Source organism: Bos indicus x Bos taurus, chromosome 12 (assembly GCF_003369695.1).
Source record: "Bos indicus x Bos taurus breed Angus x Brahman F1 hybrid chromosome 12, Bos_hybrid_MaternalHap_v2.0, whole genome shotgun sequence".
Taxonomy (NCBI): domain Eukaryota; kingdom Metazoa; phylum Chordata; class Mammalia; order Artiodactyla; family Bovidae; genus Bos; species Bos indicus x Bos taurus.
In genome coordinates this window covers 76,802,707-76,824,449 of record NC_040087.1, presented here as the reverse complement: position 1 = coordinate 76,824,449, position 21,743 = coordinate 76,802,707, and the positions used below count along the sequence as shown (strand labels likewise).

The following is a 21,743-nucleotide window of genomic DNA, read 5'->3' as shown; positions in this document are numbered from 1 at the left end:
TATTAAAAAGCAGAGACGTTACTTTGCCAGCAAAGGTCTGTCTACTCAACACTATAGTTTTTTCAGTAGTCATGTATGGATGTGAGAGTTGTACTATAAAGAAAGCTGAGTGCCGAAGAATTGATGCTTTTGAACTGTGGTGTTGGAGAAGACTCTTGAGAGTCCCTTGGACTGCAAGGAGATCCAACCAGTCCATCCTAAAGGAGATCAGTCCTGAGTGTTCATTGGAAGGACTGATGTTGAAGCTGAAACTCCAATACTTCGTCCACCTGATGTGAAGAACTGACTCATTGGAAAAGACCCTGATGCTGGGGAAGATTGAAGGCAGGAGGAGAAGGGGACGACAGAGAATGAGATGGTTGGATGGCATCACTGACTCGATGGACGTGAGTTTAAGTGGGCTCTGGGAGTTGGTGATGGACAGGGAGGCCTGGAGTGCTGCATGCAGTCCATGCGGTTGCAAAGAGTCGGACATGACTGAGCAACTGAACTGAACTGAAGATGATGGATGTTCACTAAACTTGTGATAATCATTTCATGATGTCTATAAGTCAAATCATTATGCTGATTTAATCATTATGCAAATTACCTTAAACTTTCATAATGCTGTGAGACAATTATAAAATAAAACTGGGGGAAAAATAAATGATCATTATATAAAAAAAGAGGCACTTGTTAAAATGCATTTCATTTCGCTGGGTATCACCCCCAGAGTTGGTTATTCAGAAGGCTTGGGGTGTGGGCTTCGAGTTTACATTTCTGAATTTCCAGGTGCTGCTCATGGTGCCCCATCTGGGACCACATTTTGAAAATTACTATTATAAATTATTTTTCTGTGGGTGATTTTTTTGACAGTTAAACTGAATATCTCATCCCACAGAGCCTAATCTATATTGGATCAGACTCTCCCAGCCTTATCTGGCAATAAATGCAATTTAACACTCACCTCCTTACCATCTTTAATCTTCCTTTATCAGGGGAATTATTTATTCATTTATTTCCCTCACACTTTCTTTTGCTGACATGACCTTCCTCCTTCAAAAAATTAATAAAAATGGAATTTCTCTTCCTTTTGGAAGAGAAAAATTAAGATGATTACAGCTACTCTTTAAAAATGGTATGTTAAAATATACATTAGATGCGGCTTTTTTATATTAATATAAATTTAAATTTAATTATGGACTTCCCCACACAAGAAAGAACTCTGTGAAAATTATGGTTTATGAATCTGATCTTTTAGATTTCTTTAGGAATTGCACATCTGTTCAAAACACAACCACATCAGCATTATTGGAAATGTTTGGGTAGAAACCAGATTGTAAAAACCACATGGGTCCAACCCCATACATGAGAGAGTGGAAAGGCAGAAAATGAGTAAGGGGGATTATTTCTAGTCCAACAACTAGTACTTACGCATTGGTCCTTGGGGTGGGGGCAGAAGTGGCTCCCCTCAATCTCTCTGCCAGTCTTTTCACCCAGGTCCCCAGAGTAGCATTGCTTAAGCCCAGAATAACAAAGTCTAGAAAGAAAAAAAAAAAAAGTCTTCACTCCTCTCATTGCTGGGGCTCAAATTTAGTCCTGGGATCCAGGGAAGAGATGGTAAGTGGTGATCCCCTGGAGGAGGGCATGGCAACCCACTCCAGTATTCTTGCCTGGAGAATCCCATGGACCGCGGAGCCTGGTGGGCTACCGTCCATAGGGTCGTAAAGAGTCGGACATGACTCAAGTGACTAAGCACGAACTCCTCTAACCACAGTTTTAAGTGAAAATGGAGAATTGGTAAATAGTGGCAGTATCAAGGTTACACGATTATCTGTATCCAATATCAGTGCCGAGTGGAGTGTGGCTGCTGGAGTGTGGCCTTGGTCATCACCTTGTCCATCTGTCCTACAGGATTCGTGGGCTCATTTCTGTGAGTGTGAGTGTGTATGTGTGTGTGTCCAGGTGGGTCTGGGTCCAATATGGACTCAAGACTGATCCTGGACGCCCAGGCGGGCTACCTTAGAGCGTGTGTGTGTGTGTGTGTGTGTCCAGATGGATCTGAGTTCAACAAGGACTCGAGGCTGTGTGTGTGTGTTCCCAGGTGGGTCTGGGTCCAACGTGGACTCGTGTGTGTGTGTGTGTGTGTGTGTCCCCAGGCGAGTCTGGGTCCAACATGGACTCAAGGCTGACCGTGGACGCCCAGGCGGGCCGCCTTAGAGCTCACGCATCGGTAGAGAAGCCCCAGGTGTGCGCCCTCCGGGCTCCGGCGCGTGCTCAGGTGTGCGCGCGGCCCTCGCGGGCGGGCGGGTACCGCGTCCCGCCTCCAGGGGGCGCCCTCGGAGGCGGCCTCCCGGGGGCGGCCGCCCCAGCCACGGCCGGCCGGGATTTCCGCTCGGTCGCTCGGTCCGGCTCTCCCCGAAGGGCGCCGCGCTCCGAGGCAGGTGAGTCGCCGGGCGCGGGCCGAGCCGGGCCCCTGTTCGTCCCCGCCCCCGCCGCGAGGGGGCCCCGGGGCCTGGGGGCGTCGCACGCCGGCGCGTATCCGGGGCCCGCGCGAGCCGGGGACGGAGGGCGGGGACAGAGCCGCGGCCGTGGCGGGACGCGACGCCTGCGGGAGCGGCTGGAAGGGCGGGGCCCGGGCCGTTAGCGCGTCCACACAGTGCCCGGCGCCGCGCGACGCGGACGCCTCGGCCAGTTACCCAGGTGTAGACTCCTCCTCTTCCCAAGGAAGACGTGATGACCCATCAGAAGGGTCCCCTTGAAAAGGATCTCCCGCTCTGATGCTTCTGTTTTTAACTTTAGAGATCCCTGTTTGCGAGGAGACCAGAAAGCTGCAAAAGAAAAGAGAACGTCTGGCACTTGTCAGTTTCTGAGTTAGGGCTTCTTTGGAGCTGTTAGTGACACCGCTGTTTTTGAAGAAATCTCTTTTACTGCCTTGATTAGGAAATATGCTTATTGAGCTTTCACTCTGTTGGCCAAAGAGAACACCGCAGCCGCACTGGTAACGCTAAAGAGGTGCACGATTTTTTTTTTTTTTTTTTAATAATTAAGTTTATTGGTGCACGATTTTTTAAAAAAAAACACACCTGACTCCAGGCTGTTAATATTGAACTGATAAGAAAATGAGACTTGGAGCCACGTCTTCTTAAAGCAGGATATTAATTTTGCTTAATGTCCCAGGGAGAAATCTTGGATTAAAAACTAAAAGGTCTCTCTAAATCAGTTGGATTTGACCAATATAAAGTGTAGGTCTCACACACACGTTTTTATGTACTTTTTCCTGTAACCGAAGACTGTTCTCCCTGGTCTCACTCAATTTATTGAAATGCTAATAAGAGACCCCTGCAGGTTGCCCACATTTTCCCCAAATGCCTTGTTTTTCCTAAAACGACTCCCTGGAGAAACCAGAAGTTCCTGAATAAGCAGACTGCCTGGGTAGAGAGCATTTGTGTTTCAAAAGCTGAGTTTGCAAAGGTAAATTAATTTCTAATTGGTGGACCTTTGTACAGAAGTGTTTTGGACTGGCTGACCTTGCAAACCAGAGTCCTGACTATTAGCACTAGACCTAGAGAAGGTGGTTATTCACGCTGACCTTAGGTAGCCGATTGTGGGAAGAAGAATAGAGCAAAGATAGAACGTGGTATTAAGTTTTTAAAATGATCTGTTCATTGCCCTCTTATTTTATGTAGTAAGATCTTGAAAGTTCCAGTCTGGGTCAGCTCTTGCAGGTGGAGTCAAGGCTCTGTACTTGAGGGCTATGTGCTCAAGTCCGCTGGGCCTTTCCAAGGGGCTAGGGCACCAGTGGGCATGGAGATTAGTGCGGCATTGTTTGCAGACGGACGGTCCCAAGGAAGGTGACGACAGGAGGACAAAATTCAAGCCATCTTACTCTTTTCTAGGACCTTCTTCATCCAAGAGGTAACGCTCAGATTAGAGATTTTATGAAGAGAGTGTTGGTTAAACAGGGTCGGCATCTTGTGTAACAGGAATTCGTTCTTTAATTGAAGCTCTCTCTGGTCAGTAAAACTGCTCGGGGCAAGACGACCTTGCCCAGATCGGATCTGAGAGCTAGGCGGAGAGTAGGCAGAGATTACAATGTGGAAGGTGTTATTATGCCCCCATAATATACCCCCTGCAACTGATTTACAGTTAGTAGAAGTCTCGGGTTTGTATGACATCACAAGGTAATAGACATGGTAAATAGCTAACATTTCTGGAGGATGAAGTAAGTGCCCAAGGGCAGTTAGAGCACTGGGAAATGAATACCTGCCAGAGGACTGGGGGAGGTCATAGTGAGGCTTCACCTTGGACCCAGGGTAGAATTTTTACAGGCAGAGGAGTGGAATGGGGACCAGCATTCCTGGTGGCACACTGCCTGTGTGCGTGCAGGCTTAGTGGTGTCCCACTCTTTGTGATTCCATGGACTGTAGACTACCAGGCTCCTCAGTCCATGGGATTCTCCAGGCAAGAATACTGGAGTGGGTTGCCATTTCCTGCTCCAGGGGATCTTGTAACCATGTTGGAGAAATAGGGATGAAACTCTGTAAGGACGGTGGGACTGGAGGCCTGCCTAGAGAGAAAGGCCCTCTGGAGATAAACTCTAGTTTTTGATCAGAGCTCTGATTTTTTATTTGCTTTTTATTAAAGCAAATTTAAAAGGGAAGGGAATGGTGTAATGAACTTCCATATTTCCATCAACTAGATTTAACAATTGATTAAAACAATTTCTGTGTTTTGTTTTTTTTTTTTTTTGGCTGTATCTGCTTATCCTTTTGTTCAGTTCAGATCAGTTGCTCAGTCATGTCCGACTCTTTGCCACCCCATGAATCGCAGCACACCAGGCCTCCCTGTCCATCACCAACTCCCGGAGTTCACTCAGACTCACATCCATCGAGTCAGAGATGCCATCCAGCCATCTCATCCTCTGTCGTCCCCTTCTCCTCCTGCCCCCAGTCCCTCCCAGCATCAGAGTCTTTTCCAATGAGTCAACTCTTCGAAGGAGGTGGCCAAAGTATTGGAGTTTCAGCTTCAACATCAGTCCTTCCAAAGAAATCCCAGGGCTGATCTCCTTCAGAATGGACTGGTTGGATCTCCTTGCAGTCCAAGGGACTCTCAAGAGTCTTCTCCAACACCACAGTTCAAAAGCATCAATTCTTCAGCACTCACCCTTCTTCACAGTCCAACTCTCACATCCATACATGACCACAGGAAAAACCATAGCCTTGACTAGACGGACCTCTGTTGGCAAAGTAATGTCTTTGCCTTTGAATATGCTATCTAGGCTGGTCATAACTTTCCTTCCAAGGAGTAAGTGTCTTTTAATTTCATGGCTGCAGTCACCATCTGCAGTGATTTTGGAGCCCAAAAAAATAAAGTCTGACACTGTTTCCACTGTTTCCCCATCTATTTCCCATGAAGTGATGGGACCGGATGCCATGATCTTCATTTTCTGAATGTTGAGCTTTAAGCCAACTTTTTCACTCTCCTCTTTCACTTTCATAAATTTAAATTGCAGATAACATATTTCACCCCTGTCTAGGGTAGTTGCTTTTGTTTAGTTATGGCTAAGTCATGCCTGACTTTTTTGCGACCCCATGGACTATGGCCTGCCAGGCTCCTCGGTCCGTGGAATTTCCCAGGCATTAATCCTGGTATGGGTTGCTGTTCCCTTCTCCAGGGGGATCTTCCCAACCGAGGGATCAAACCCGGGTCTCCTGCACTGGCGGGCGGATTCTTAACCACTGAGCCACCCGGGAGGCCCAGATAGTGTGGTCTGTACCTCCAAAAAGGCATTTTTCTTGTATAACCATAATACCATTGTTATCTCTTTATCAAAGTGACAATAATTCCTTAATGTTTTCTGGAACCCAGTCCACAGATTTCCCTGATTGCCTCGGAAATGCACTTTTACTCTTGGCTCGTGTGACTCAAAATGGGCCACACAAGGTGTTTTGCTGCGTGTCTGTTGTCTCTCAGTCCAGGACAGGGGGTTGACGGACAATGAAAAGGGCTAGTTACTAACTCTTTAAGGCTTCCTAGGCCATGTGTCTCCGTTGCAGCTACTCAGCTGTGTTGCTCTAAAGACTCAACCATGGATGATATGTGAACGAGCATGGCTGTGTTCTAGGAAAATTGTTTCCAAAGGTTTTTGTTTTAAACTCCGCCTGCAGGTGGGAGTTATCTGAGGGCCGTGGTTTGCTGACTCTGGTCTGAAGCAGTCCTGTGGGTTTCTTTAATGCCATGGTTTACTGGTATCACCTGGTTGGCTCTGGAAGGCTCTCATTCTGGGTTTATTCAGCTTTGCATAGAGTGTGGTTTAGCTTATTCCTCTATCTACTGTGTCAGCATAAACTGCAATGTAGATCTAAAGGCTTAATTAGAGTCAGAGTCACCATGTATGGCAAGTATGCTTCAGATGTGGTTTGAATGTTTTTTCTAACTGTTGAACGAGTCACTATTTTATTTGTTGGCCATACCATGCAGTATACGGACTCTTAGTTCCCTGACCAGAGATGGAACCTGCGCCCCCTGCATTGGAAGTGTGCCATCTTCCTTGGACTGCCAGGGAAGTCCCTGAATTTTTTTTGTTGTTGTTCTTAATTTAGGACTTTAAAAGATTTGAGCTTTCCTCATAGCTCAGTTGGTAAAGCATCTACCTGCAATGCAGGAGATCCCGGTTTAATTCCTGGGTTGGGAAGATCTCCTGGAGAAGGGATAGGCTACCCACTCCAGTATTCTTGGGCTTCTTTTGTGGCTCAGCTGGTAAAGAATCATCCTGCAATGCGGGAGACCCAGGTTTGATCCCTGGGTTGGAAAGATCCTCTGGAGAAGGAAAAGGCTACTCACTCCAGTATTCTGGCCTGGAGAATTCCATGGACTGTATATTCCATGGGGTCGCAAAGAGTGGGACACGACTGAGCAACTTTCACTTTCAAAAGATTTGAGGGGATTTCCCTGGCAGTTCAGTGGTTAAGATTTTGTTCAATGCAGGGGGATGAAGGTTTGATTCCTGGCCAGGGAGATAAGATCCCTCATGCCTTATAGCCAAAAAACCAAGACATAAAACAGAAGCAATATTGTAAAAATTCAATAAAGACTTTAGAAATGGTCCACATCAAAAAAAAAAAAAAAAATCTTTTTCTAAAGACTCAAATCCACGTCTGGGAAACTCAGTGTTCCTAAAATAATCTTACCCTGATGGCTGAAGATACACTCCATTCTTGTTTTTCTTAGTTGAAGGAGAGGCTATAGCTGCTGTTTCTCAAAGTTGAGAACTTTGGGCCCCTCTGCTACACCAGTGCGAGCTTGCCTCTGTTCTAGGCATCCTTCGGCCCCTTGAGTCATGTTTTTCCACTGAATGGCAGTCCCTTCCTTCCGAGCCACATACCCAGGGTCTGAGATGCCGTCCAAGGGTCTTTAGCCTTTAAGCCCTCATCTCTTAAACACTCCACTTTCTTCACTCACCTTCCTCTTCATCTCACCCCCAGCAGGACTGAGAACCGGACACCTGGTCCATGGACTTCTGGTCCCACTGTGAGGTGGGACTACTTGTCCTACATCCTGTTTGGAAGGATTCTGAGGTTAGACACTCTTCAGTCTCCCTCTGATGCAGGATTCTAAGCCTCCGCAGGCTTGAAGAAAGAAGCTTACAGGTGAGAGTTGTTTTCCTCTTTCCGGGAGTGTTTGCTGTCCTAAACTGTAGAGCACCAGAGAAAGTGTGTTGACAGAGGGCGTCAGTTGGAAGGCCTGTCTTTTTGTCTTTTAGGAATAGTGGTGAATCTGTTGAAACCTTTTTTTTCCTAGATAATATGCCATTGGTCTTTTTCTTACTGATTTGTAAGAACTCTGTATACATTGAGGATGCTAATCTTTTGTCAGATATGTTACAACTGTTTCCCCAGTTTTTAAAACTTTGTATTTATGCTCTGAGGAAAAATTTAATTTTACAAAGGGGAAAAAATGTCAATCTCCCCTTTACAGTATCCCTGTTTTATGTCTCATGAAGAAATACTTGCCCGTTTTAAGCTCTTTAAAAAAAAAAATCTGTTAACACAGATTAATAAGCATATGATGAAAACTAGGTACATATGATTCTAAAAAATAATACTCTTTCTACCAGCTAGTATAATATTAACTTGATTAAATGTTGGCCTTTAAGATGGGCCCTACGTTGACAAGTTTTGATGTTGGGAGATGGATATTTTGGGGGTCATCATATCATGACTTCTGTATATCTTTGACTTCCCAAAATGAAAAACTTTTCTTAAATAAAAAGAATAGTAGGTAGAAAAGCCATTTTGTCCTATTTGTTCATGTTCAGCAACTATTAATTATCTACTGTGTGCTGAATACTGGGGGTATTTTGTTAATAAAGGCACAAGATGTTGGAATTCACATTTCTCATGTCAGAGGCAGACGCTAATGGCATGGTTAAGGGCTCCACCTCCTGTGTTAGACTGCCTGGCTTCACATACTGGCTGGGTGATTTTGAACTTCTTAATTTAAAAGATGGAGGATAATAATCGCGTCTACCTGCTAGGTTTTGGGGAGGCTTGAATGAGAGAACCCACAAAAATTCCTTTGTGTGGTGCTCCAAAACTCCAGTACTTTGGCCACTTGATGCGAAGAGCTGACTCATTGGAAAAGACCCTGATGCTGGGAAGGTTTGAAGGCAGGAGGAGAAGGGGACGACAGAGGATGAGATGGTTGGATGGCATCACCGACTCAATGGACATGAGTTTGAGTAAGCTCCGGGAGTTGGTGATGGACAGGGAGGCCTGGTGTGCTGCAGTCCATGGGGTCGCGAAAAGTTGGCCACGACTGAGTGACTGATCTGAACTGAACTAGCATTTAGTCAACACTTGATAAGTGTAGATTCTGAAGGAAAGAATTCAGTCAAGCCAGGCCTAAGCTGAGAGGAACAGGTGCTAAGAGAATGCCTGGAGTGGGGTCCTGGCCTCGTCTGGCATGGTTAAGCAGGGTCTAGGGTTGGGAGAGTTTCCGGGGGGGTGGGGGGGATACTTTTGAGTGGAGACGTGAGGCGTGGATGCCACGTCTTTTAATCACAAGTACCCTTTCGTGGACTTCCCTGGTGGCTCAGATGGTAAAGCGTCTGTCTACAATGTGGGAGACCCAGGTTCGAGCCCTGGGTTGGGAAGATCCCCTGGAGAAGGAAATGGCAATCCACTCCAGTACTATTGCCTGGACAATCCCGTGGACAGAGGAGCCTGGTAGGCTACAGTCTATGGGGTCGCAACAAGTCGGACACGACTGAGCGACTTCACTTCACTTCACTTCACCCTTTTGTGGGGAAGTGAAGAGGCAAAGTGGCAGCAGCCAGGGGCCCAGGCGGAGGCCCGGTGCCTTAAGAAAGCTGGTCTGACTTGGTCTTAGTTTCCTGGTCCTGCGGGAACTTGAACCACCCAGATGGATTGTCCTGTTCTCCAGGGCAGGAGTCCAGCTGGGTGTCACTGGGCTGAAATCTGGGTCTTGGGGGGTCTGTGTCCCCCCCACCGGAAGCTCTGGGGGCGAATGTGTTTTCTTGACCTTGCAGCCTCCACTTGCAAGGGAGCCCCTGTGTGTCCCTGGGGGCCCCAAGCCAGGAGAACGGCTCCACTTGGAAGCTTGGTGGTTTGATTGGGCCCCCTTGGAGCATCCAGGGTAATTCCACATCTTCAGGCCCTTCACTTGAACCGCACGCAATCCATAGAGCCCCTTGTACCAGGCTCTGGGGCTGAGGACAGGGCGTCTTTGGGGGCCTTTCTGCCGTCACCTCGCTGGGTTGGCGGTGGTTCCCCAGACGTTTGGGCCGTCTGATGTGCTCCGGCCAGGGGCTGACAGTTATCCCGGTTGCTCGGCCTTCCTAGGCTCCTGGGGCCTCTCTGACGGTGGTGGTGCCGTGCGGGCGGGCTTCTGTGAAACCTCCCCGTTTGTCTCCGCGGAGCGGCGGTCAGGATCTTCTTTGACCGACTCCTGTGCCCCGTGACCCGTCCCCTCCAGGTCACTCCTGCTCCGCACCCTGACGGGTTTCGCAGCTGCAGCTATGTTACCTTCTGGTTTTTCTGTTGCTTTTGCCTGTGTGATTCTTTTTGCACACTAGCCTTAAATACTGCCGGATGATAAACAAAATTCGTGTTATGATATTGGGTTGGCCGAAAAGCTTATTCAGGTTTCCAGTCCCGTCTCATGGAAAAACCCAGAGGAGCTTTTTGGCCAACCCAGTATTGAGTATTTTCTTCTCCATTAATACTGACTGGCTGAGAGCTGGGCCTCGCTCCTAACAGACCCCCACTGAAGAAGAACTCGTTTCCAGTGGTTGGGAGTGCTTTTATAGACCTCTGACCGTTGGAGTTACACCAGAGGAAAGCAGAGAGAGAAAGAGTAAATTAGAGAGAACTCGTGCTGTGTTCTTCTCTCTATCCGTTCCTACATCTGCCTTTAAAACTTTTTGAGCATTAATTACCTCTTCCTGCCGTTGTCATCTGCACTTAGGTAGATATAGCAGATAAATTAATGAAAACTATTAATATTTCTACAGCTGATGATAGTCTTAATTATTTATGAGTATTAAATGAGATTTAAAAGCATTCTTTAAGCCATTATTTTTGAGACGAATCACAGCTGTTTTGAATTACTCTTTCTCTCTTGACTCAGTTTTCTGTAAAGTTAGATGCAGATTATAAAAGCCTAAAAATCTGTGAGGGGAAAACAATCTATCTTCTAAGTGAATAAAGAACAGCTAGATGGCATTCTTGGGAGTATTTATGAAAAATAAGTCCCTGGTTTTTTTCCTCTCGTCATTTCTTTAATAGACATCTCCAGTTCAGTTCAGTCACTCAGTCGTGTTCAACTCTTTGCAGCCCATGGACTGCAGCACGCCAGGCCTCCCTGTCCATCACCAACTCCCGGAGTTTGCTCAAACTCATGTCCATCAAGTCAGTGATGCCATCCAACCATCTCATCCTCTGTCACCCGCTTCTCCTCCTGCCTTCAATCTTCCCAGCATCAGGGTATAAATATCTCCAGCCCTCCTCAAATAAGAGCACAGTAAACCCTCGTGAATCCATGGTGGCAGAATCCATACACTGTCCTAGCTTTACCATACCTGCTTCAATTGCCCTCCTTTCTTTGCTTTTTGAGTTTTTGTTCATTGGCTTGCTTCTGGAGAATTTTGAAGCAAATGTCAGAACCTATGTCATTTCACCCCTAGATGTTTTTTTTCTTAATATATATATTTTATTGACGTGCAGTTGACTTACAGTGTTTCAGGTGTACAGCAAGGTGATTCAATTATACATATACCCGTATATTATTTTTGAAATTATTTTCCATTGTAGGTTATTATAAGATATTGATTATAGTTCCCTGTGCTATACAGTAAACTTTTGTTGCTTGTTCCATGCCAACTTTTTAAATTAGAAATCTAGTATTCTATTCATACTAAGTCAAACGAGTGGAATCAAAATGTCATACGTTTTTTAGTTAGGCCAAAATTCGTAAGTTTTCTAAAGTATATATAACACATATTTACATATGTATATAAAGCTTTTATACTATACTTGATAAAGGCTTGAGAAGGAACATCAAAAAAAAGAGATGGAGAAATTGGAAAACATAAACTAAGTGAAGTGGGAGCCCTGAATATGAAATGGAAATAAATGAGACAAACTAGATAGGAATAAAAGGTCATCATGTAGTTCTGCTTCTTAAACACGGTTCTCATTAGAAATATGTCTGGAACTTTGGAGGAAAAAAAGTTCCTTTTTTTGGAGGGAAAAAAGTTCCTTTTTTTGGAGGGAAAAAAGTTTTGAAAAAAAAAAATAGCTGGGCATTTGTATTTTCAAAAAATTCCAAGATAATTGATATGCATCTAGATTTTAAAAAGTGATATAGTTTTTTCTATTAAATAGTAGTTTTTGTGATATAGAATTCTATTATTTTTCTGTTGAGCAATCCTGATTCAGTGTTATTTAGTGAGTAATAGTTACATAATCATAATCACAATAGTAAAAGATGTTGTTTATCAGTTTTCACAATAGCCAAACAAAAAATAAAAGATAATTACAACTGCAAGCTATGATGGGGATGTGATTAACCTAACAGTATAAAATAATTACATACAATTTGGGGGGTCACGCAGAGTGATGTGAGAAGTGGAAGTGCATATATGTTCATGTTTTCGTCCACCCAGCCAGTCTCTGCCTTTTGGTTGGTGCATTTAATCCATTTACATTTAAGGTAATTATCGATATCTATGATCCTGTTTACCATTTTCTTAATTGTTTGGGATTTATGTTCTGTAGGTCTTCTCTTGTGTTTCCAGCCTGGAGAAGTTCCCTTAGGATTTGTTGTAAAGCTGGTTTGGTGGTGCTGAATTCTCTGAACTTTTGCTTATTTGGAAAGCTTTTGATACCTCCATCAAATCTGAATGGGAGGCTCGCTAGAGAACTCTTGGTGGTAGGTTCTCTTGGTTGTAGGTTCTTCCCTTTCACCACTTTAATATATCATGCAATTCTCTTCTGACTTGTAGAGTTTGAAAGGGCGTTTCCTTGTATGTTATTTGTGGTTTTTCCCTTGTTGCTTTTAATATTTTGTATTGTCTTTCATTTTTGTCAGTGTGATTACTGTGTTCTCATGATGTTCCTCCTTGGGTTTATCCTGCCTGGGATTCTCTGTGCTTCCTGGACTTGGTCGTCTATGTCTTTTCCCATGTTAGGGAAGTTTTCAGCTATTATCCTCCAGATATTTTCTCAGGTTCTTCCCCTCTCTCTGTTCTCCTTCTGGGACCCCTGTAATGCGAATGTTCTTGCGTCTAATGTTGTCCTAGAGGTCTCGTCTATGGGGTTGCACAGAGTCGGAAACGACTGAAGCGACTTAGAAGCAGCAGCAGCAGAGGTCTCTTAGGCTGTCTTCATTTTTTTTTCCCATTCTTTTTTCTATGTTCTGTTTTGCAGCAAGTGATTTCCCACATTCTGTCCTCCAGGTTATTTATCCATTCTTCTGCGTCAGTTATTCCGCTATTGATTCCTTCTCATGTATTATTCATCTTTGTTTGTTTGTTCTTTTATTTAGTTCTTTGGTAAACATTTCTTGCATCTTCCCCATTGTTTTCCCGAAATGTAGTTTTTGTTTTAGCCACTGTGGGATTGTGGTTCTTCTGTCTGCCATCTGAAGGAGCAGGCTAGGAGGCTTGTGTAAGCTTCCTGGTGGGAGGGACTGGTGGTGGGGAAAACTGAGTCTTGCTCTGGTGCGCAGGGCCTTGCTCAGTAAAACTTTAATCCAGTTATCTGCTTATGGATGGGGTTGCGCTCCCTCTGTGGTAGTCCTTTGGCCTGAGACAACCCAGCCCTGGGGTCTGTGGGCTCTCTCACCCACCCGGGGGGTATGGATTTGATTTTTTCATGATTGTGCCCTTCCTACCATCTCATATGGCTTCTGCTTTGTCTTTGGACACAGGTATCTTTTTTGGTGGGTTCCAGCGTCCTCCTGGCAATGATTTGCTTTCACAGGACGAGATAAGCTCGTGTCCTTCTACTCTGCCATCTTGAACCGGAAGTATCCCTCACCCCTAAATATTTTGGTATTGAATTTTATTCAAAAATTTACTTTCTAAATAACTATAATCCTACCTAACAATTTGGAGAAGGCAATGGCAACCCACTCCAGTACTCTTGCCTCGAAAATCCCATGGACGGAGGAGCCTGGTGGGCTGCAGTCCATGGGGTTGCACAGAGTCGGACACGACTGAAGTGACTTAGCAGCAGCAGCAGCTACCTAACAATTAACAAAAAGTCTTTAATATTGTGTAATGCTGTATTCAAATATCTCCAGTTGTCTAAAACAATCTGTTCAGCTGTTTTATTCAAATCAAGATCAAAGCAAAGCTCTTTTATTGTATTTGGTTTATATTAATATATTCCTTAGTTTGTTTTAATTATAATAATGAATGTGTGCCATCTGAGCTTAATTCAGAATGCTCTTACTCTTATATCTACCTTTTGTTTTTATCTCATTGTTTTACATCATTGCATGCTCTCATGCTTTCAGTCATTATTATTATTTTGAATTTATATAAAGTAAAATTGACCTTTTTTGTTGTATAATACTTTGAGTTTTAAAATTGATTCCTGTAACCTGATAGAGCACTCCCATCACCAGAAATATCCAGAAAACAAAAGAAGCCCTCCCTCATGCTGTGCCCTTGAAGTGAAACCCTCACCCTACCCCTAATTTCTGATCACCCTTGATCTGGTCTCCATCTTTATACTTTCGCCTTTCCCGGAACGTCACATAAGCAAAGTTATACACTATGTAACCTTTGAGACTGGCTTCTTACATTCAGAGGATATCTGTGAGATTCGCCCACATGTGGATCCTTTCTTCATCTTATGGACATAGCACAAGTTTATCCGTCCACCTTGAGCATCTGTTGAACATTTGGATTCTTCATAACTTTTGGTGGTTATGAATAGAGCTGCTACAAACATTTGTACATGGGGTTTTGTGTGATCAGCAGTTTTGCCCTTTCTGTGGTGGGTCCCTAGGACCAGATGGCTGGGTCAGGGGGTAGGCGTATGTTGAACTTCGTGAGAAACTGCCAAGTTGTCTCCCAAAGTGGCTGCTGCTGTTCAGTCACTAAGTGGTGTCTGAAGCTTTGCAACCCCATGGACTGTAGCCCACCAGGCTCCTTTGTCCAGAGGATTTCTCAGGCAAGAATACTGGAGTGGGTTGCTATTTCCTTCTCCAGGGGATCTTCCCTACCCAGGGATCGAACTCTCATTCCCTGCTTTGGCGGAAAGATTCTTTACTGCTGAGTCACCAGGGAAGCTCCACCATTTTATATCTCTATCAGGAATGTATGAGAGTTCCAGTTGTTCTGTGTCCTTGACAGGACTTGATATTGTCAGGTTTTAAAAATTTGAGCCACCTTAATTGGTGTGTTATTTTTTCTTTTAATTATCTGATTTCAGTTTTTTGAGTATCATAGAAATATTTTAAATAATTATTGAATAAATTACTGAACTAAATTTATTTTATATACCCGTTATAAATATTTCTGGTATTCTGGTGATATTCTCCATTTTAATATGTTAAATATTCTGTATCGGAAAATAACTAGATTAAACCCAGATTATTCTACAGATACGCGTCTTCGTTGACTCTCACCCACTGACACATCGTATTTGGCAGAGGTTTGCGGAGTAGTGTCTGGACCGTGATGCGTTTTGCAGTGATCACTCATTGTATGTGTCTGGTGCTTGTCTTGCTCCCAAAGACATGTGCTTTTATCATGAGCACTGTGATTTCTCTTGCCATCAGTTTTATGCTAGATTAGATTGATTGGTGAATAGTTAATTCCATGAGAGCAAATGGATGTAGGCAGAGAGTGATTTCTTTGAGTGCCTTTTAGCTAGGTGAACCCTGTTGTCCTTTAAAAATGGACTGCTCCTGTGTGTCTGAGGCAGCAGTAAATGCTTGTGTTTGAATCCCTTTTTCCTTCTGAAAGCATGCTGAGCTCAGGAAGAAAACCATTTGAGATCTGTGGAATAAAGCTCATATATCTCCCACTGGATGATTTAGGACCATGGCCACTGGTCACTGTTGCTTGCACGTGTGGAGTTGACTCCTGGACTAATTACCAGAATATCCCTGGTGTTGTTGTCCCTCACTGCTCACATTAGGTGAAACCGTGAAGTCTTGGGGTGGACAAGGTCATCACTAAGATAGAGCCTATCTTTAAATTCAGGTCTCACCCGTTAGCTGCTGTGGTTTGAGCTTCTGGTGGGTAGTCAGTTCAGTTCAGTTCAGTCGCTCAGTCGTGTCGGACTCTTTGCGACCCCATGAACTGCAGCACGCCAGGCCTCCCTGTCCAACACCAACTCCCGGAGTTCACTCAAACTCACATCCATCAAGTCGGTGATGCCATCCAGGCATCTCATCCTCTGTCATCCCCTTTTCCTCCTGCCCCCAATCCCTCCCAGCATCAGGGTCTTTTCCAGTGAGTCAACTCTTCGCATGAGGTGGCCAAAGTACTGGAGTTTCAGCTTTAGCATCATTCCTTCCAAAGAAATCCCAGGGCTGATCTCCTTTAGAATGGACTGGTTGGATCTCCTTGCAGTCCAAAGGACTCTCAAGAGCCTTCTCCAACACCACATTTCAAAAGCATCAATTCTTCAGCACTCAGCTTTCTTCACAGTCCAACTCTCACATCCATACGTGACCACTGGAAAAACCATAGCCTTGACTAGACGGACCTTTGTTGGCAAAGTAATGTCTCTGCCTTTGAATATGCTATCTAGGCTGGTCATAACTTTCCTTCCAAGGAGTAAGCGTCTTTTAATTTCATGGCTGCAGTCACCATCTGCAGTGATTTTGGAGCCTGTCATTTAAAAAGAGTGGACCTTACTATCATGTAATTGGAAGAGTAGTGTCCATGTAGGTCTTACTTTGTGACCAGACTGTCTCTGCTTTTGCTTCTTGAAAGTTGCTGGAGGGTCAGACCTGTTGACAGACCTTCCTTTGTGACATAGCGCATCAGAAAGAAAAATGGGTCTGACCAAGGAAGGGAGATTGAGGACAGATGGCCGGAAGGGCATCACGTTGCTGTGGTCTGAAGCCTCGGAGGCCAAGTACCAGGAAAATTCATTTCAAAATGAAAAGAAATGGATTTCTGTGGTTAAGTCATTTTTTGGTTTAAAACTAACATACTGATTGACCTTCATTACATCAGTTAGATTGGAGTACATCAAAAATACTGAAGGATTAGTAAGGATGTTACCTCCATTGGACCCAAGTCTTTAAGAGTTCTTATGGATATTCTTTAAACTTTATGCTTGTTGGTATTAATAAAGTCTTAGATATATGTATGTTTTGGAGGGGGTTGGATTTTATTGGGGCTCTAAGTCCAAGGTTTAGAACACCGGACTAATGCACCTGCTGCCCCCTGGTGGCGGTGTATTAAACAGTGCGGTTCAGAGGAGTTCTGGAGGGCACAAGTCCATTGGTCATAGAAGAGGATTGTAGAGGGAGCCAGGAAATGGTTTCTCTTTCCAGCTTTTCTCATAATTACTACCTGTAATTATGACCTCAGGCAAATAATGTAGTTTGATTTAAGTCTAAATTTCACTTTCTTCCACTTTAAAATGTGATTTCTTCCTGTTTTAACATCTTAAAATTCTCCAATGGTAACAACAAATATTAGTGAAATGTATCAGGTTCCACTTCTTCCCTTATTAGCTGAATCCTAAAAAATCCCAGATATTTATTCAGGAAAGCAGACTCCAGAGCAACTGTTGAAGCTTAACACAGATTTGATTCATGGCCAGGAGCTGCATAGACCTGTTTGTAGCATAGTCCATAATAAATCAACGTGGGGACTGTGTGTTACTATGAAAGCATAATTGATACAAGTTGCATCATTTAAAAGTTAATTTTCTTATATTTAATTCTGGTTTTTAAAAACCATAAGATTTACCATCCTAACCATTGTTAAGCGTGCAGTTCAGTGTGTTTATAATGTTGCACACAGATCTCCAGAACTCTTTCATCCCGCAGAACTGAAACTCTTCCCAGTCAACAAGTCCCTGTTTCTTTCTCTCTGCAGCCCTTGGCAACTATCATTCTACTTCCTGTCTCTCTGAATTTGATGACCCTGGGTCCCTCCTATAAGGAATCGTAATAGTCTTTGTCTTTTCGTGATTGACTTATTTCACTTAGCACATTGTCCTCAGGTTCATCCATGTTGTAGTGTGCCTGGAGTTCTTTCCTCTTCAGGGCTGATGATCATGTATAGAGACCACATTTTGTTTGTTCGTCCATTGATGGACACTTGGGGAGCTTCCACCTCTTACCTATTATAATATTATTTCATAATTATATAATGCATATATTACTGATGCAGAGAGGCCTTATTTATTCAGTTTTTTTTCTGTGTGTAAAAGGTTAAACTTCACCATAAAGGACACCATTCAACCAGGCTAGATGACTAGGATATGACTTTTTTTATGGATGAGTTAAAAAGGAGCTAACATCTATTGGACACAAGCTCTGTGCCAAGTACTTACATATCTGTGATACATTCTGTTGCTCAGTCCTTATGATAATTCTTTGATTTATCCTCTCTCAGAAGGGGACTGATACTTACTAAAATCACCGTGTGCCAGAATTTTGATGTACTGAATACATTGTCTCGTATAATCCCCATACATCGGTCTTGGAGGTGGGCATTATTAGCCCCATTTTTACGTGATGTAACTGTGGTTCAGAGGGATGAACCACCTTGAGCAAAGTCACACGGCTGAAAGCATCAGGGTTTCATCTGACGAGGAAGTGAAACACGTCCAGTGCAAAAGCATGTGTCCTTCAGTCTGCGCCCTGCTCCCCTGCTGACAGGAGTAACAGCTGCTCCTGCGGTCCTGGGGCTGTGCTCTGTCATTTTCTCTGAGGGTTCCTGTGCACCTAGCATGACTCTCCTTGGGATTTAAAAACCTAGAGCTGGGGCCAGTTTGAACCCCCAGGGCAGTGTGAGGCAGAGAGAGATGGGGCTGGACAGTGGCTGACCACTGTGAACCCTCTGAGTGTGTTACCCTGGCCTTAGTGGCTGCAAACAACACATACCTGCCCACAGTTTGGGGGGTGAGGGTGAGACTCGGAGGGCCACTCTGCCAGGTGGCTGTAGCTTGGGCTGGCAGGACTGTGGTTGCTCCAGGCTGACTTGGGGGGATCTGAGCTCACCCACGTGACAGCCCGCAGGCCTTGGGTCCTCTCTGTCTCTCTTGAGAGACCTCAGTTCCTCTCCGCATGGGTGTCTCCTGACTTAGGCTTGTCACTGGCTTTCCAGAGAGCAAGGGGCTCAGATGGAGCCAGGGTCTTGTTATAACCCAGCCTCGGAGGTGACAGCCCATCAGTTCCTCTGTGTTCTGTTTGAAGAGAATCCCTGGACCCAACCTTCACCCGAGGGGCAGGATCATGGGGGTCATCTGAGAGGCTGCCCACCGGAGCCCCAGGCTGGGACTCGGGAGCGCAGCCTGGAGGCAGTGAGACCACTTGGGGGTGTTCATCCAAGATGTGACCAAGTGTGGGAGGAAGGGGGAGGTGTTGTTAACAAGCAGTCAGGGGAAGGAGAAGGAGGTGGGAAGGACCAGGTGGTTTGAGTGCTACCTAAGTGACTCGCATGCAGCCGCCAAGCAGCATCGTCTTCAGAATCTTCCGATGAGATGCGGACCGTGTACAAAACTACCCGTGCTTTCTTACTGCTGACCAGTCAGCAGATCTGTTCCTGGATTTCAGTCATGAGAAACCAGCTTTTGCAGAGACCCCTTTGTACCAGGAAACACATGAGGGCTACTAGTCAGTTACCTTGTTTTAACACAGGTTTTCAAGTCGCGAAGTACCGGGGCTGTAACTTTTCAGTCTCATCCTACAAGTGCCACTGAGCCTGGACTTTCCGTAGTGAGACGCATTATTCGGTGGCCAGGCAGCTGAACCAGGCTCCACAGTTCTCACACGTCCTCTCACAGGCCCGCACTGCATCCTTTACTCATGATGTCGGAAGGATTGTGTTTCTCCTTCTTGAAATCTACCCCCTTTGAAGTCTGACCTGAACGTAAATTATGTGAAAGAATGATGTATTCACAGATCTTGGATATTTAGTTTCTGGTCACGTTATCAGCAAGCCAGTCTAAAGATTAACTGAATTTGGGGAGGAGACGGGGGACATACAGGGCCAGAAGATTGAGGGTGTTGGTGACAGGCCATCACTCATGAACTGTTACATCCAGAGAAAGAGTATTTCAGGTTTATGTCGCTCCAGCCTTTTCCTTGCATCACTATGTTCAAAATTAAAAAGCAGATGTGAAAAACTGTCCTTTAAACCTGCGTGATTCCTGAGACTGCGGCTCCCTGGGTGCTGGCCGAAGCTGTGAGCTGGGCAGCTGGGCTTCCCGCCCGCGAGGGCCTGGCCGCGGCCGCCGTGGGCACACCCAGCTGGGCTTCCCCGCCCGCGAGGGCCTGGCCGTGGCCGCTGGGGGCACACCCAGCTGAGCTTCCCCGCCCGCGAGGGCCTGGCCGCGGCCACCAGGGGCACACCTGGCACAGACCACGCATGGCCCTGCACTGTGTTATGCTGGTCACACCAGGTGTCGAGAGTAGAAACTGTAAGCTCTCCCACAGCGTTAAAGTGGTTGGTCTTGTTGCTTCATACTTACACATAGGCCGGCCTGGAATCATAAGAGAATAAACATAAACTGTTTACTTAGGAAAGTGTATATTCAGAGCTTCCTTGGTGGCTCAGTGGTAAAGAATCTGCCTGCCAACGCAGGGAACATGGGTTCGATCCCTGGTCCAGGAAGCTCCCACATGGCGCAGTGCAGCTAAGCCCAAGAGCCGCAACTACTGAGCCGGTGCACTAGAGCCCAGGAGCTGCAGCTCCGAGCCCACGCCCACAGTTGCAAAGCCCGATGCCCAAGAGCCTGTGCTCCACAACCAGAGAGAAGCCCACGCAGCAACCAAGACCACAGCCAAAAATAAAGATTAAAAAGAAAATGTACATGCAGAAGTATTGTTTAGGGAATGGTCTCATAGCTACACAAAATACTAGGGAAATCCAGAGGACTAATAAGCACTAGATTTGAAAAGGGCCGCCTTATAGTCAGCCTGAGATATGTTTGATTCAGTGTTATCTTTGTTTTTATGTATCTGTTTTCCTTTTTGTATGACTTGGACTTACAGCATTTTTCTAAGAAAAGATGTATATTTGTACATATGTTGGTGTTTGGAAAATTTGCTTTTCTTGTTAATTAAACTTTGCATATAGATGAAGTCTAAGAGAACACCTTTGCTAGAAAGTCTTGGGAAAATCAGCTTTCCTTCACGGTTTTTACAGTATACAGAACATGATGAATCCTCTTTAATCCATAAGTTAGGGATTGTTCAACAGCATCAATATAGACTGAAAGACCTTATTCACAAAAGGCAGGGTGTGGAAGCAATCTAAGTGTCTACCAGCAGGTGACTGGGTGAAGAAAATGTGTGTATCTGTATATGCATGTGTACAGCATTTCATTATATACATGGGATTATACACACATGTATGTAAATTTACTCAGCCATAAAGAGGGCGGGCCTGAAATGTTATGCTAATATTTCAACCAAATATTTACTGGGAAGCTGCTTTGTTGTCGTTTATTTCTTTGTGGTCAAAATAGAGACAGTTGGCTAAAGGAGCATTCCTAGGACTAGACAAATGAGCCCGTTCACGTTCTCCACACAGGTTTTGTTCCAGGGGAACAAGTCCAGTGGGTCCCTGCCCTTCAGAGGGTTGGCAGGAGGGAATAACTGGAAGGTGGGGTGGAACGCTCAGATACGAAGGACTGAGGAGGCTTTGGGATGGAGCAGGACCAAGCTGGGGAGTGCAGGGTGGGTCGGATTTGGGGGGAAGGTGTCAGTGTGGGGTCCCGGGTAATTGTCAGAGGTTCTCACTGAAGGGCTCTGGGCAGGGCTGGGGGCAGGGGCTAAGTTGGTGGGGCTCAGGCCACAGTCATGGGAGGGAGGGAGCGTGGCTGGGCTGCCCGACAGCTGGACAGGACACGGGCATCACGCTCAGCCTCAGGAGCTCAGTGTGGCTCGGGGGTGAGGGTGGTGGGCGAGAAGATATGCAGGGAGAGGCTGGCTGGGGATGTAACTGTGGGAGGCGGGTACGGGCAGAGGCCACAGGAAAAGGGCACCATGCAGGCAGCCTGGGGAGTCTGATGCTGATGAGGGAGAGT

At 45.3% G+C, this 21,743-nt stretch overlaps 1 protein-coding gene across 7 annotated transcripts in view; it reads left to right on the top strand.

Moving 5' to 3' along the window:
* The first annotated feature begins 2,323 nt into the window (after positions 1 to 2,323).
* Positions 2,324 to 21,743, top strand: part of GGACT (gamma-glutamylamine cyclotransferase) — a 49,434-nt gene continuing 30,014 nt past the window's right edge. For 2 of the 7 annotated variants that reach the window (XM_027557917.1, XM_027557910.1), the window contains exons 1-4: positions 2,324 to 2,423; positions 7,467 to 7,631; positions 12,282 to 12,435; positions 13,435 to 13,558. The gene's annotated coding sequence lies outside the window, so the exon portion shown is untranslated. Of the gene's footprint in view, positions 2,424 to 3,431; positions 3,454 to 7,466; positions 7,632 to 12,281; positions 12,436 to 13,434; positions 13,559 to 21,743 lie in introns of those variants that run through there. The other 5 variants (XM_027557916.1, XM_027557908.1, XM_027557911.1 and 2 more) reach the window with 4 other exon arrangements.